The sequence below is a fragment of the Streptopelia decaocto genome, assembly GCF_964273445.1.
Source record: "Streptopelia decaocto genome assembly, chromosome: 5".
NCBI classification, from domain to species: Eukaryota; Metazoa; Chordata; class Aves; order Columbiformes; family Columbidae; genus Streptopelia; species Streptopelia decaocto.
Genome location: NC_138659.1, coordinates 70,745,222 through 70,759,229, shown reverse-complemented (window position 1 = coordinate 70,759,229; position 14,008 = coordinate 70,745,222). Strand labels below are relative to the sequence as shown.

The following is a 14,008-nucleotide window of genomic DNA, read 5'->3' as shown; positions in this document are numbered from 1 at the left end:
TCTGGAGCTGAGAATGGTATAAACTGCGTGTGGCTGGTAAATGTCAGGGATGCTGGGGGGATGTCAGCAGAGCACAGCTGAGAGCTCTGGAATTCCAATCAAGACAGCCTGATCCTTATCGCAAACGATGTGCTGGGGGATTCCTGCCCTTCCCAAACCTGCTCGGCCTCCAGCCCACCAGGCTGAGGATGCTCTAGGATTTTCCTCTTCTGTAAAGACTTCAAGCTCCTGGAAGTTCAGCCTGGTCAGGATGAAAGTCTCTTATTTGAAGTAAAACCAGGAGGGCACTGGTGAGCTTCAGTTTTTATGAGTCGATGCTTCCGAGTGTTGCTCCATCTCCTGTGCATTTAACTTGAGTCCAAATGCACTAATGTGCTGTCCTGGTTTAAAAGTAGGTAGGAGGCTGCATTACAGGAACGGTAAGTGCTATTTTAGGATTAAACCACTCGAATACCTCAGCTTACTACACACATTACAGTAAGATGCTCAACTAATGAATCATCATCGAGCACTTACATTTGCATAACGGAGGGAAGACAAGGCACTGCACAGCAAAGGCAGCCTCAAATTCATGATCAGGACACTAGATTCATTTTTTTACAAGATTTTTTTTGCCGTTTATGTTTTTATATGTCAATGTAAAAATGTTGCCATGGAGACTGTAAAGGTTTTTATTAAAAGGTCGATAATATACCTCCTACATAATAATTTAAGCAACTTGAGTGAAACCTTATGATCTTGTTTTTTGACATGTTCCAGTTGGCATTTTTCCTCCATTGTAACCTGTGCCAGAAAAATGCAGCAAAACTGTAAAACCTGAGAATATGGCATTGTAGCAGTACATATATATAGATATAAAAATATTAATGTTTGGAGGTAAAAAATACATTAGCACGGTAAAAGTAAGTTGGCTTGGTGCTGCGGTTACGTAATACTTGGTGTTAACATGTAGCATGTACTGCATATGCTACACCAGCATATTTTGTGACATATAATCCAGTGTTTATCTATATTCAAATTAGAATCTATATTTCTACTCTGTCCCCTGGAGACATATTATTTGAACAATCTCAGTCACAAAAAATAAATATAAAGGCTAAAGCTAAAATAACTCTGAAGTATTTTTCCCAGTCCTGATTACACTGTACTCTCTGCTGTCTTAATATATCCTTAATTATTATAACTGATCTAAACACAAAAGAGTCAGATTCTCAGCTGCAGAAAGTTGGCTTAGCTCCACGGAAATTTCCAGTGGAAGTATATTAACTTTCAGCAGGAGCAAATCAGTCATAGCTTCGTATTCTTTCCCGTTCAGTCTCATTTGGTCCTTTGCATTTTGCTGGTCTAGGAGCCTGAATAAGCCCCGACCGCTGCTCCGCTGGGATTCGCTTTCTTCCCTTTTTCTCTGATGTCTCCTGTTACCCAGGTCTCCAGTGAGAAGGCAGAAAACGACACGTAGCCCCTGGTTTTGCATCGTTGCTTCCTTTGGTTTACAGCAACAATTGCAATTCAAGGCGAGACAGCCGAAGGGTACGTTGAGTTTCTGTACTCGGCTGATACTATCGCTTCTCCAAGGGGTTATTTGCCTTGAGCAGCGGCTGAGGACATCGTACGGCGAGCAGGATGTGGAGCTGGCGTGAACGCAAGCGGCACCTTGCTGTCAATAACCCTCCTTAAGCGGCATCTAGTGCCGTTCTGAGGATAAAAAACCACTTCACCTTCCTAAAAGGCAACTTTGCTAGCGTAGGAAACTTTCCCGCATTTGCATAACGTTAATCTGCTGGTGAACATTTGCAGATCCTACACTATAGCTTTCAGCAGCCAAGTAGCTAACACAAGTCCTTTTAGCTATGCGCTTGGTGATTAACCAGTAGTATCTGGGAATAATAATTGGTCATGGCCATCCATCCTATGGAGTTGATTAACTGGGAATAAGCTGCACATTTTTTCTTTCTTTTCTTCTTTTTTCTTCCTTTTTTTAATTTTTTTTTTTAATTTTTTTTTTTTTTAACTGTAAAGCTTTTCTGTGGTAATTCCACCATTCATTAGGATGGAGAAATTGGCTCCACACCAAGTACTTCTGCCAAAGCCATTATTTCCATCATCACACTCTGCATCAGTCTGCAGTGCAGCCTTGTGGGAAGACAATGTTCTGTCCCCTTGTGGTTCTTAACTTATGGGTAAGGAGCTTACATATATTAAAAGGAGGGTCTTCACTTAGCCTCTTAATCTTTATGAGCACTAATAATAGTCAACTCCATTTCCAAAATTTAGAAACACTTGCTTTCAACATAGAAGGGTTGCACATGTTAGAAGATAAGTCTCAGTTCAATGAGATTAGAAGCTACATGCTTTTTTCAAATGCCTACAGATTTGATTTTTTTTTTAAAAGACCCTCTGTAGCTTTAATACATACACTTTTGCTCCTATACTTACATTCTGTATCTTTAAGAGGATAATTGCTGAATTGAAATTTGAGAGTGTTATCTTAATAACCAATTACTCAAATAACTTTGAAATTGGCTTAAATTGGCTCGTCATGCTACATTTACCTGAATCTTTTTATGGGAAAGTTAGGAACAAAAAAAAAAAAAAAAAGAAAAAAAAAAAGACAAGAAAAAAAAAAAAAACCCTTGGCAGCCTCATTTGTTTGGATTTGTTTGGTGTTGCTGGAGGTTCCTGTTTATAGTGGGGTGAGTGGCCCAGTGTAACCCATGGGGACCCCCCGACTGCCCAGCTCCGGTACGGCCGTGTGTTTGCAGGCCACAATATGTAGAGAAGGAGGAAATGGAGATGTTTTACAGCTCAGCTTTTAATGCTTATTGAAATTAGTGAAAAACAAGATAATCTTCTCTAAAGATTTTTCTATCTTCAGTAATATGGGTGGCACAGGTATAGCTGACTGTTTTGTTCTGTAGTGGGATGGCAGCCGATACCCTGCATTTCACACCCATGTTCCTTCATCATTTCCTGATGTAAAATAGATGACAGACTGATAAAACTTTGGCAAACCTGGAGTTAGTGCTATTCAGACCAGTGTATTTCATGAACATTTTATAGTAGGTTTGAAGTAATTTACTCTGTGAGCAGGATCTCCAGGTGACATTGACTTTCCAACCTGACCCCTATGTCTCATAGCTTGAAACTCAGCGTCCACCAATTCAGATTCATCATTTTATTCTGGAACACTTGAGTGTTTTACTCCGCATTTGGAGGCACTGAATACAATATCATATTGCTTAAGAGTCAACATAACAGGCATTGCTGATTGTTAATGGATCGTGTTCTCCATGGCCTGGCTGCCGTGAGGTGGAGCCGCGTCTGGAATGTGATGAATCTACCGACAAAGCAAAAAATCATTCTGAACCCTCTTTTGTTTTGCTGCCCCACTAGATTTCAGACAAAGAGGGTCCACACAGAGGATCTGCAAAGGAAGCAAAATTCGCAACAGTGAGTCTGATTTAGGAGGAGTCAGAATTAAAAATAAAGTTCTATATGTTGCACTCGCTCATGGACAAACAGAGAATTATTCCAGAAACCGAAGAGGACAGTTTCTCAGGTTGGAGGGACCCCACTGGACCTCTTGAATGCCTGTTACCTTTTGTCCTGAGTGCTGCCCTCATCTAGTGCTATGAAACAGCACAGACTCTGAGGTCTGGGCATTCTCCTTGATTTTATTTTTCTTAATCTTTTAGATGGTAGAGGCTTCCAGTTTAGAATATCTTTACTGTCCTATTAAATGTTATGCCATTAAATTGAGCACTATGTTTCCTATTATATTGTTCTGAATATTTGACCTTTGGATAATCCTAAAGTGCAACAACACTTCCCTGCAGAATCAGTTTCATTGAGCATCTCAAAGCAGAGATAGGTCAAAATCATTGTGGAGTTTGAGTTTTCGTGATAATAAGGCCCCGTTTTTCTGAATGCTGTAAGTGATGGGGAGGAACAGAGAGCGACTCTAAATAGCCCTGACCCCACTCTTAGTAATTTCAAATACATTTGTCCTCTAACTAAACAAGTACTTTAAGGCAATTCTTAGTCCAGTCTTTTCAGTAGATTACCCAGTTTATCTTTCAATGCCTGAGAATACCCAGGAGTACAACTAGGTCTTTAATTGTTCTTTTTCCAAAGTGTAATCTATTCTTATCAACAGACCCAAACTCTGTCAGGTTAGGTAAAATTCCCACAGCATTGTTTTTCTTTGGCTCTTAACCTGTGTGAGTAGAACAATAGAAATATGTCTCCTAGACTTTTTATTTTCCCCAATGTCATTTTCTAACCTTGTCCTTCAGATCTTCCATAATTATGGACAAATTAAATCAACTTTAAACTCATTCTACTGCCTGTTTACAATTTAGTTTTCTATTATGGACATACACAGTAATAATATGGGCTCTGAAACACTTTTTTTTTTTCAAAGCTTAATCCCAACTTTAATATTACGCTCAGTCTGAGACAAATCAAGCCTTATCTCCCAGAAATGACTCAACTTCAGATGATTCTCATATCACTTCAGCTCTCTAGGTCCAAGAAAATAAATTATTAAATTCAGCTTAAATTCACCTTTTGTTCCAGACCCTACTCATAATTTTCACTTAGCTTGGGTCATACATCACATACATCTACTTCAAAAGTAAATACTTTCATATCCTCAAAATGTAAATCCATTGCAAGGGTAAAGAAGATCTAGCAATAAGGTCACTGAATGTCCCTATGTCCAGCCACAAACCAAGTCAGCCAACTTCCTACCCTCCTTTTGAGCCTTAACCCCAGCCTTGTCTGAAGAACAGACACTGAATTTTCTCATTTTCTCTCAAAATTAAGGATTCACGTTTCCTGCTCCTTAGCCAACTTAAGTACATTTACAGATTCAACAAGAAAATGGGTTGTTCAACCTATGGCCATCCCAAATTGTCACCATTTGTTTTCCTGGTTCTTCTAGCCCCACCTTCATGTTTTGCAGACATCTGATCCTCTTCTGGCCTCTCAGCCACTCTTTACTCTGACGTTGTGTTTGCTTGTGATGCTTTCTCAGAAGACAGTGGAAAAGAGGGCAAGTGTTTGAGAGTGAGATATTTTTGGCTTTGCAAAACACACTTCTCTAATAATTTTCTGAAGTGCCAAATGGCCTAGGGATTGAGAAAGAATGCATTTTTTAATACTTTTTTTTTTTTTTTAATAGAAAGCAGATTTTGTATGGTACCTGTAATTGAAGAGGAGAAATCTGAGATTTCTGCAGGCATTTAAGGACATATGTATAGGATTTAGGTGAGCATAGATTCAAGTGTGTAACTGATAAATGAAATACCAGCCACAGAGTATTATTTATTTCTGTCCGTAGAAGAATAACTATATTTTGTTCTGCTCTGACTTTTCTTTGAGACTCTGATTCTTCTTTGAGACTCTGATTCTGCAGCTACACCTGTGTCAGGTCTTAGAGAGATATGAAGCCACAGCCACATGGCCGGTGGAAAAGGCTTCTCTTGAAGATTCTGTCCTAGATTGGGCACACTATGGCAAATCCTGCACTGGAGGAGGAGCCCTCTCAACTTCAGGCAGGTTGCACATTTATAGCAGTTCGTCAGGTCTCATCGTCTGTAACACGAGGAGCTAAATTCCTACTGGAAACACTGAATTTAATAAAGGAATACAGAACTTTCTGCGGAACAAGCCATGTGTTATAAGGAATTCACACATAACCAGGAACATACATAATACAAGCTCAAATCATGAATGCTTCCAAGGAAATCCATCAGCTGCTGGTTACACAGATGCCTTCCAGCACGCTGGGAAGAAACACTCATGCAGGACAGTTGGACATGGGACAGACATGGGACAGACACCAACCCATGCTTCACGTAGTTGCATTTTTTTACCCAGTCTGTTCAACAATGATGATAGGAAAGACTGCATTCAACAGCAACCAAGAGCTCCTCAGGCTTCTGAGCAGCTGTCTCAGGTGGCCTTGCTGAGCCCTCAAAGTCCTCCCGAGCTGCTCATTGAAAAAACAGAATTGCCACAACAGCCCGTGTGCACCTCCAACTTGTGATACAGACTATGAAGAAAAATCCTAAACATTGATTGAAAGTGCAGTATAAAATGTTATCCATTAATCTGCCCTTGCACAGCAAAAATCTTTGCTGGAAAAATATGCTGAAGACCGCAGCGTTCCCAACCTGCCCGAGTTTTGGCTGCAGGGTCCACCGGGCAGGACGGGTGTCCCCGACCTGCTCCTCGGTGACATGGGTGTCTCCTCCAGCCGCGGCCCTGAGGACACCATTATGGTGCAGTTTCAGTTAAATAAAATTGATAAATTCTCTTGTCCACATAAAAGAAGTCCATACCCCATTTAGCAGTGCAATTTGCCTACCTACCGTCACTAACATAAATCTCCTTTATTAACTGACTAATCTTCCTTTCTTCCCTCTTTTTCCTTCAGTCATACTTTCTTTAACTCTCCTTATATTAAGCATAAAGTAAAAACCACAAAAACCCACTTCATTCTTTCTCCTCTCCCTAGCTGTAAAAACAATGGTCTTTCATGAGAGCTTCAGCATTTTTCAAATACTTCCTTTTTCTCTCCTTACTCAGCCATCCGCTGGACATTTCTGCTGCCAGGCGTGGGGCTGGCCCCCCATACCATGAGATTTGCTCCTGCAATATTTCTGATCCAATTAGAAGCAGGAAATACTGGAAATCTTACCAAAAGAGAAGTTGCTCCTCAACAATTTTCCATTCCAGCTTTCCAGACCCCAGGGACTCAGGGGGCTGAGGCTGCATGATGGTGTGAACTGCTGGGCTCTCGTTCAAGTTCCAGCCACCTCCATTCCCACTGTGGCTTGGCCACCTCCAGCCCAGTTGCCACCTGCCTCCCACCGCCCCCCGCGGGTGTAAATTAGAGTTTCTGCATGGCTGGGAAAAGAGAAGTAAAGGGTTAAAAGAAACCTTATAAGCCTGCCTGGAAGAAGTACAAGGCATACAAGTCTTATGTAAATGTGCAATAAAAATGAGGAAAAGAAAAAAAAATAATAACGTGAAGATGAGGGTGCTGTTTTTATTCCCAGTGTGGGCTAATAATTAGGGTGAGAATGTCATGCAATGAATTTAAAGCATCTCGTATTTGCTGTAGCCTTTGTTACTGTTTTTACCTCCTATTGGATTAGCTTCCCTTCTAACCAATACAATATTTTTCAGCAATAAAGCATTCACTCAATATTCCTTTTCATAAAACCCTCCATGGCTGTAAGAAAACATAATTGGATGTGCACTATACAGCTTGAGCGTCATAAACATTAAGTCCAACAACATGTTATAAATAATAGTGATACAGAAGATTAGCTCTATTAACCTCCTAACTGAGCTGGAAGCGTTTGCCTCTTCCAAAAGAACTACCGCTCCGCAATGCTTTGTGCAAAACTCTTCACGTCTGCCTTTAATTTCCACCGTCGCTGCCATTCCCACATCTGCCTTACAGACCTTCCATGCTGCTGGTCCCTGCTAGGTCAAAATGCACAGTGGCAGATTGGCATATTGAGCTATTAATACGTTGCTATATGCGTTACAGATGTTGCATAAATGAACGGCGCTCTATCACTGTTCCTTGACACGGGGGCCCCGGGGGGTGGGAGGCTGAGACCCAGATCTGTCTACAACCTGCCTACTCTAGCAAAAAAATAAAGAGCAAAAAAAAATAGGAGAGTTGCCCCTTATTGCAGAATCACATTCCAGCTTGCAGAGTCAATTTTTCAGATGTTCTTGCTTTCCTGTTCCTTGTTCCTTCACTCAGACCTCATCTGGCCGCGGTGAAAAATGATGTGACGCGGGTTTTTATTCTGCACTTGACACCCTTATGGAAGGCAACGTGGCTCATTGATTCCAAACTCCTCAAAGGTCAAGGCATAGGGAACAAAGATTTTTTGGAAGCAGCCCAGGAAAAACTTTAAACTTGGACCCCGAATCCCCAGAAAAACAGAACTGTTAATTGTTACCACTTCTGTCGCTATAAAGCTTCATGTGAACACTGAACATATGTTCCGTGATCATGTACTTTTATATTAAAATGTTATTGAGTCACCAGGTGAACCGTGTATTAAGTGCACAGCTGAAAATAGACAGTAGGTTTAAATTTTGACAGCAAACAGCTGTAGGATTTCTAAAACTTAATTCAAATAATGTAATCAATAGGTTATGCTACAGTTTCAAGTTTCCCCAAACAAATTCATATGAAAAAGGATATTAATTTATTTGAGATTAGTTCAACTAAGAGATAGATTTTTCTCTTTCACCTCTAAAACACAGATTAAAAAAAAAAAAAGAATTTGAGATGTTTTAAGAAGTGCAAAACATATTTTTTGGTTTAGCACATCACAAAATTATGTGCTCTTTTTTTCTCTCTTTCTCCAGTGCAGATTAGTAATGATTACTCACTCCACTGTTTACTCATTTCGCAGCTGTACAGGTTTTGAAATGCTAATATGTGAATTATGTTCTCATTTTATCATAAAATTGGAGAATGGGTCACATCCAAACAAAACACTGTGTAAGGAGAGAACCCGAGCTTTTCAGATACACGTAAAACATGCCACACAGGAATGTAACCTACCGTGGAATAAAGCCACGAAAATTAAACATGAACGTTTGCATTCGAGCCATTGGCTCCATCCTTCCAGCTGAAGCTCTGCAGAAGGTTGGGCTCAGCTGTGACCACTCATCTCTGCCATCGAGGCCATCGCCCACCACAGGTATTTAAAGTCACTCATAAGGCAAAACCCCACCCTGATGTGGCCACCAGGCTGCAGGTGCTGTCCCAGCCCTGGTCAAAGAGAAGAGTTGGTCTTCTGCTCCTTCCCATGGTGAGGAAGCTCTACAGGGGGTGGCGGTCCCAATCACAGGGAATTAATTCATGGTTAATGCATATCTGCCAAATTGGATTTCTCTGATGTGGGAAACACCAGGTATTAGAAGCTGCCTACATGTATTTATCAGAAATTAATCACTAAGTTTCTTGTATGTTGTGCAGGTGTATGTTAAAAGCACACACCACTGTGGTGCAACGCTGTTTTCTGAATGCAACATCTCCCAGTATCTTAAGCAGCAGATATACTCTTGAAAAGTTCCATTTCTCATAAATAATCTGTGGTCTGAAAGTACAGTGCCAGCTCTCCTCATATGGCAGGGACTCTTATTTTGCTTCTCCTCATTTTACCTGAGTTATTTGTCTACACAGCAGTAGATGGACACATCATTTTGTGTCTCTCTAATGAAGTGTATTTTCCAGGGTTACCATGCTTGTTCCTCTTCTTTCCCCAATTTCCCATTATTTCATAGCAAGGTCTTTAATGATGCAGACCTGTGCCATAAGGAAAAAGAGTTTTCGTAAAGATATGGGAATCTAGAACCCTGAAGTCATACTGAAAATGTTTATGCTCATTCTTTCCTTTCATTAGGTAGAATTACTCTAGATGTAACTGAATCAAAGCAAAAGATTGTGCTGACATTTTAAAAGGAAAATTACGAAAATCACTCCAAGCTTGTTTTAAGAAAGGGTCTTTTCTGTGGTTTGGTTTTGACCCAGTCTCCAGCAGGTCTTCTGTTTGATTCTATAGATTGTATTAACATTTTAATGATTTTATTTCTATGTTTTTATAGAAAGCTTTTTCACAGGAAACTCAGGAAATGGTCTCACAAGATTTAAAATTTAAATCCAGTTACTAAGAAGGTCTCCCCAAATTATCTTCAATTCGTGTGGGTCCTGTTGAATATATAGAGGAAAATATGTATTTCTGTGTGCAAAATGAATAAGCCAGACTGTTAACCCAAAGGGTTTTCTTAGTATCAAAAAGTGTATTACTCTGAGTTGTTTAATTTGGGAAAGAAGGCATTTGTCCTTGTTTGTTTTTCACTGTCAGGGTTAGGAATTGTCTTTAGCTAAGCAGAGCTAGCCTTATAGTTGACATGATTGCAAAACCAAATAAACCTGTTGGCTTTTTTTTTTCAGGCACATAATCCCTACAACATCTATAAATATGCATAAATTCCCTGTTTGTATTTAGAAATGTATTTATTTATCTGTTTGTTTATTTGTTGTGTCCCAGCGCTGCTGTCGCCCTGTCCGTGTTCACACATGGGAGGGTGGCTGGAGAAGACTTTGGAGAACTCGATCTGATGCTCACCAAGGGAATCTCCTGGCTTGTGTGGATGGGGATCCTGCCCTCCAGTCTGGGTCTTTCCCTCCTTCCATTTAAGTGTTTTTAACTATTTATGTTTAATTCCCTCTGTTCCTTCAAGACGTAACTTCCTCTTAATTTTTCCTTAAAAAAAGAAATCTGTATTACTGAATTGTAGAAAACAGAGATTTTTCAGTGTTCTTTATGGTCCAGCTCCACCTGTTTCCCTGGTGTGATGCTACCAGGGGCTTAAGGACCTTGGCTTGTTTTTCTCAGGATAATTGTAAAGCTCCTGTGGAGAAGAAGAGGTGAAAGCCCATCCTCAGCATCTGCGCAGCTCACACAAAAGACTTCAGATTTCATCGAGTTGAACTGATTATTCTTAAAAAGGGCAACACTTAAACTCATGTAAAACAGACCTTCCTGCCCTGGGAAATTTCTTCTTACGTGACAGGTAAATCAGATATGGAAAACTACGTTTATTAATTACCATCTGGTAGGTCCTTATTACTAGATTACCTTTAATCTGCAAGCCAGGCCAGCACGGGGAATGTACTTTTTTTTTTCTCCCCACTCTCTGTGCTTTGAATGGTGATTTGTTGACTTTCTTTGATATCTGCAGCTGTGTAGAAGGGCTGGGGGAGCGAGAAAGGCCACGTTACCTTGGGCTTTTTGCTCCCAGGCAGGAGTACATGGTAGGGAGGCCAAAATTGTCTGCACTCCTGAAAGGAAAATGTATTAAAGAGAATTGCAGCCCTTGCATAGTGCCAGTGCTGTGCTGCATGGAGAAATACACTCCCCCAAAGACACGTCTCTGCCAAATATCATTTGGCGATGCTGTGGGGCTTGGGAATTGGTCCCCCATTAGGGATGCTGAGATTTCTCTCTTTGGAAGGGCCTTTTTCCAGCCTATGGAAATTAATGGGAAATGAACAAGTTTATGCAGGTAAAATCCACCAAAAATACTTACAGGTGGGCAAATCCAGTAAACTGTATTGAAAGTTGATCTCGGTACTCCAAGGGCTTCTTGCTCACTGCTGAATCATTGATGTTTGAATGTCTTATATTATTAGTACGGCACTATATTAACTGGTAAGGCAAATAGAGTGTAGAAAATATACTGCTCAATAGTATCCATTGATTTATTTTAACATATATATACAAGATAACTAAACTGAATAAGTTGAATAAGTTTTATAATGGGATTTAGTTGATGCTTCAAAACAAAAGTAACAGGTCTGAGTTACAATTGCTAAAACTTTATAAAAACTAAAAATTAACACTCTAGAAAGCACATACAGAAATAAAATATGAGAACTTCAATGGCAGAGTCTGGAGTTTGGGTGGGTTTTGATTTTGATTTTGTTTTTTTTGTCTTGAAATGTCTCCTGGGATGTGTGTGTTCATCCTGTTGGGAGTCCATGGAATCTAGATTCCCATTTCCAGAATGGATAGTCCTGGAAGGCTGCAAGAACTGAGGGCGATTTGGGAGCATCATTTCAGAGGTACCATACGGCAGACAGTTTTTAATGTTGAAAAATCTTACAAATAATGATCTGGAAAGCAGCAGGATAAAACCAGCTAACCAGTAGGTACATGAGGATGCTGTGCTACCTGGGGCATACTTGGGTTGCAAAGGGGCATAATCTGACTTGCAGCAAGGGAAAAACAAACAAACAAACAACAAAACAACCTTGAATTATGAAGCTACTTAATGAAGGGCATGATCCTAAATTTGGGTGTTTTATCCATAAAGAAATCCAACTGTAGAAAGGTTTAGAGGAGGAAGAGCTTCAGGCAACACCACCTGACTCAGAGCAAAAACACTGGTCTGGAAAAAGTGATATTCACTGCAGTCCTTCTCTGCAACCTGCAGCAGAGGCTCCGGGCGGCATCTGAACCATCTTGATGTGAATTTTGATTCCTCACGTGGTTTTGCATATCAGGGCTAGTTACTCAGAGCTCCATTTAGAGCTCTAAACAGAGGGAGTGATTTTCTGATGGAATACACGGGAAGATTTCTCAACCTGTTTAAATGAAAAGGAAAGGACCAGTGGAGATGAGATGTACTGGCAAACACCTCACACCCCTTCTCTCATTGCTACCACATTGGAAATGTCTATGGATGAACCCCCTTCCTCACAGCTCCCATAACAGCAACCACTGGCTGGGTGAGGAGATTAAAACAGAAGAAAAACGGGAGTAAAAACAGCAGACCTGGGAATATATTCCATTAAGCATTCTATTGTACTTGCCCCAAAATTATGTCCCTGGGAATTTACTCAACATTTTATTACTTGCTGTATTTAAAAATATATACTTCATCCAACTCTTCTTTACACAATGGTGCTGCTAAACATTTAGCATATTTTATGTGTTCAAATAAACTTGAGAGTATGGCTTGCAATGCTAAAGAAAAGGTAGCAATTTACTGGCAGTACTAGATTTCACACTTGTAGTCTTTACACAGAGCCCAGCATCGCTCAGTTTACTAATTGTAAAACTAATAACTTTTCCAAAGAGCACAGAAGTCTTATTTTACATCTGTGCTAAGATTTAAACAAAGATATAGTATTATAATGGGCCATAAGCAATAAGAGTCCAGGGTCTGAAGGTGTGACTAAATCTAAGTATTCCAGTATCTAACCAAAAATGGTTAAAAATCATATTAACTTAGTAGTTAAAAAACTACTCAGATAGTTACCTGAGTTCAGGCCAGAGAGAGAAAGGGACAAGGATGTTGATAGGCAGGTGTCTCCAGGAGCTGCTTCAGGCTCCAGCATCTGCGTCTCTGTAGAAACGGTTTTCATGGGACCTTCCCTCCTGCAATAGAAAATGTGAGGTTAAAAAGCTGTCGTCTCCATTTTCTTTTAAAATGTTGTCAGTTGTTTCAATATGTTCTTTAGAAGACTGGGGAAAGGACATCTTCTGCCTCTTGTGGTCATTTGTCTGGGTTCAGCTTAGCTGAGCACACTTCCAAATGGGCTTATCGGTCACTCCGTGGTTTTGCCACAAACATGATAAAATGCTGCCTTTTTGCAATGATGTTTGCCCTGCCTGGGAAAGAGGGACCCTGCGGTCACCCCCGAAAGTCGGGCCTGGACGTCACACCAGGCGCGCTCACGTCTTCTGCAGACACAGCCCACAACCCAAGTCGCCTGAGCCAAGCCAGAATAGTTCAACTTGTCGCCATCTCAGAGTTGGAAAAGTGAACTTAATCTTGGGCTGTCAGCTCAATTTTTCCCCACAGTTTTATGGAGCAGCCTTATTTTCCCATAGGAAAAAAACATGGGCGTCTAGCAAACCTTGGTGAGGAGTTGTTTTGTTTGCTTTTGCAAGACTATCAACAAACCAAACTATGTAGGCTTGTCTTTTCTTGTGATTTTTTTCCAGCTCCCCAGAAGCAAGGCCATCTAATGTGACATATGAGGGTTTTCAGGCTTTGTCCTTTGGATGCCGTTAGGCTCTCCACAGAGGTTTTAAGCTCACTATCTACCACTGGTGCTGTAAACTGGCATGGAAAACACCCAGACATGAAGGAAACTTTCCATCTCCATGCCAACAACACGATGGTTTTTCAATGTAAAGAGACAAGAGACAGCAAGAGGAAAAATCCTCTGGTTGCCCTTCGTCACAGAGCTCATCCAAGAGCCAGGGACTGTGGTTAGACAACTGAATAAATACTAAAGGTTGAGAAAACAAAAACGGTAAACCACAGGCGTGACTTTTCCCCCTCTTGTGTAGACTGGTTGAATGTAAGGATTGCTCTGGCCACCATGGCTGGATTTTAAGGCAAAATGAGCCATATTGCAGTGGGGTACGGTAGGAAGAGAGCTTGT

The 14,008-nt window shown here is 40.6% G+C and overlaps 2 long non-coding RNA genes across 3 annotated transcripts; both read right to left on the bottom strand.

Moving 5' to 3' along the window:
* Positions 1–657: 657 nt before the first annotated feature.
* On the bottom strand, positions 658–5,558 carry LOC309439756. Of its 2 annotated transcripts, none has more exons than XR_014184066.1 (2): positions 4,952–5,558; positions 658–3,424 (listed from the first exon to the last, which is right to left on the bottom strand). It is a non-coding gene; the product is annotated as an uncharacterized lncRNA (long non-coding RNA). The 2 variants fall into 2 exon arrangements; XR_014184067.1 differs by having other exon boundaries at positions 658–3,337.
* An 809-nt stretch (positions 5,559–6,367) lies between these two features.
* LOC309440079 lies at positions 6,368–13,388 on the bottom strand. Its single transcript, XR_014184112.1, has 3 exons — positions 12,874–13,388; positions 10,176–10,313; positions 6,368–6,915 (listed from the first exon to the last, which is right to left on the bottom strand). It is a non-coding gene; the product is annotated as an uncharacterized lncRNA (long non-coding RNA).
* Positions 13,389–14,008: the final 620 nt, after the last annotated feature.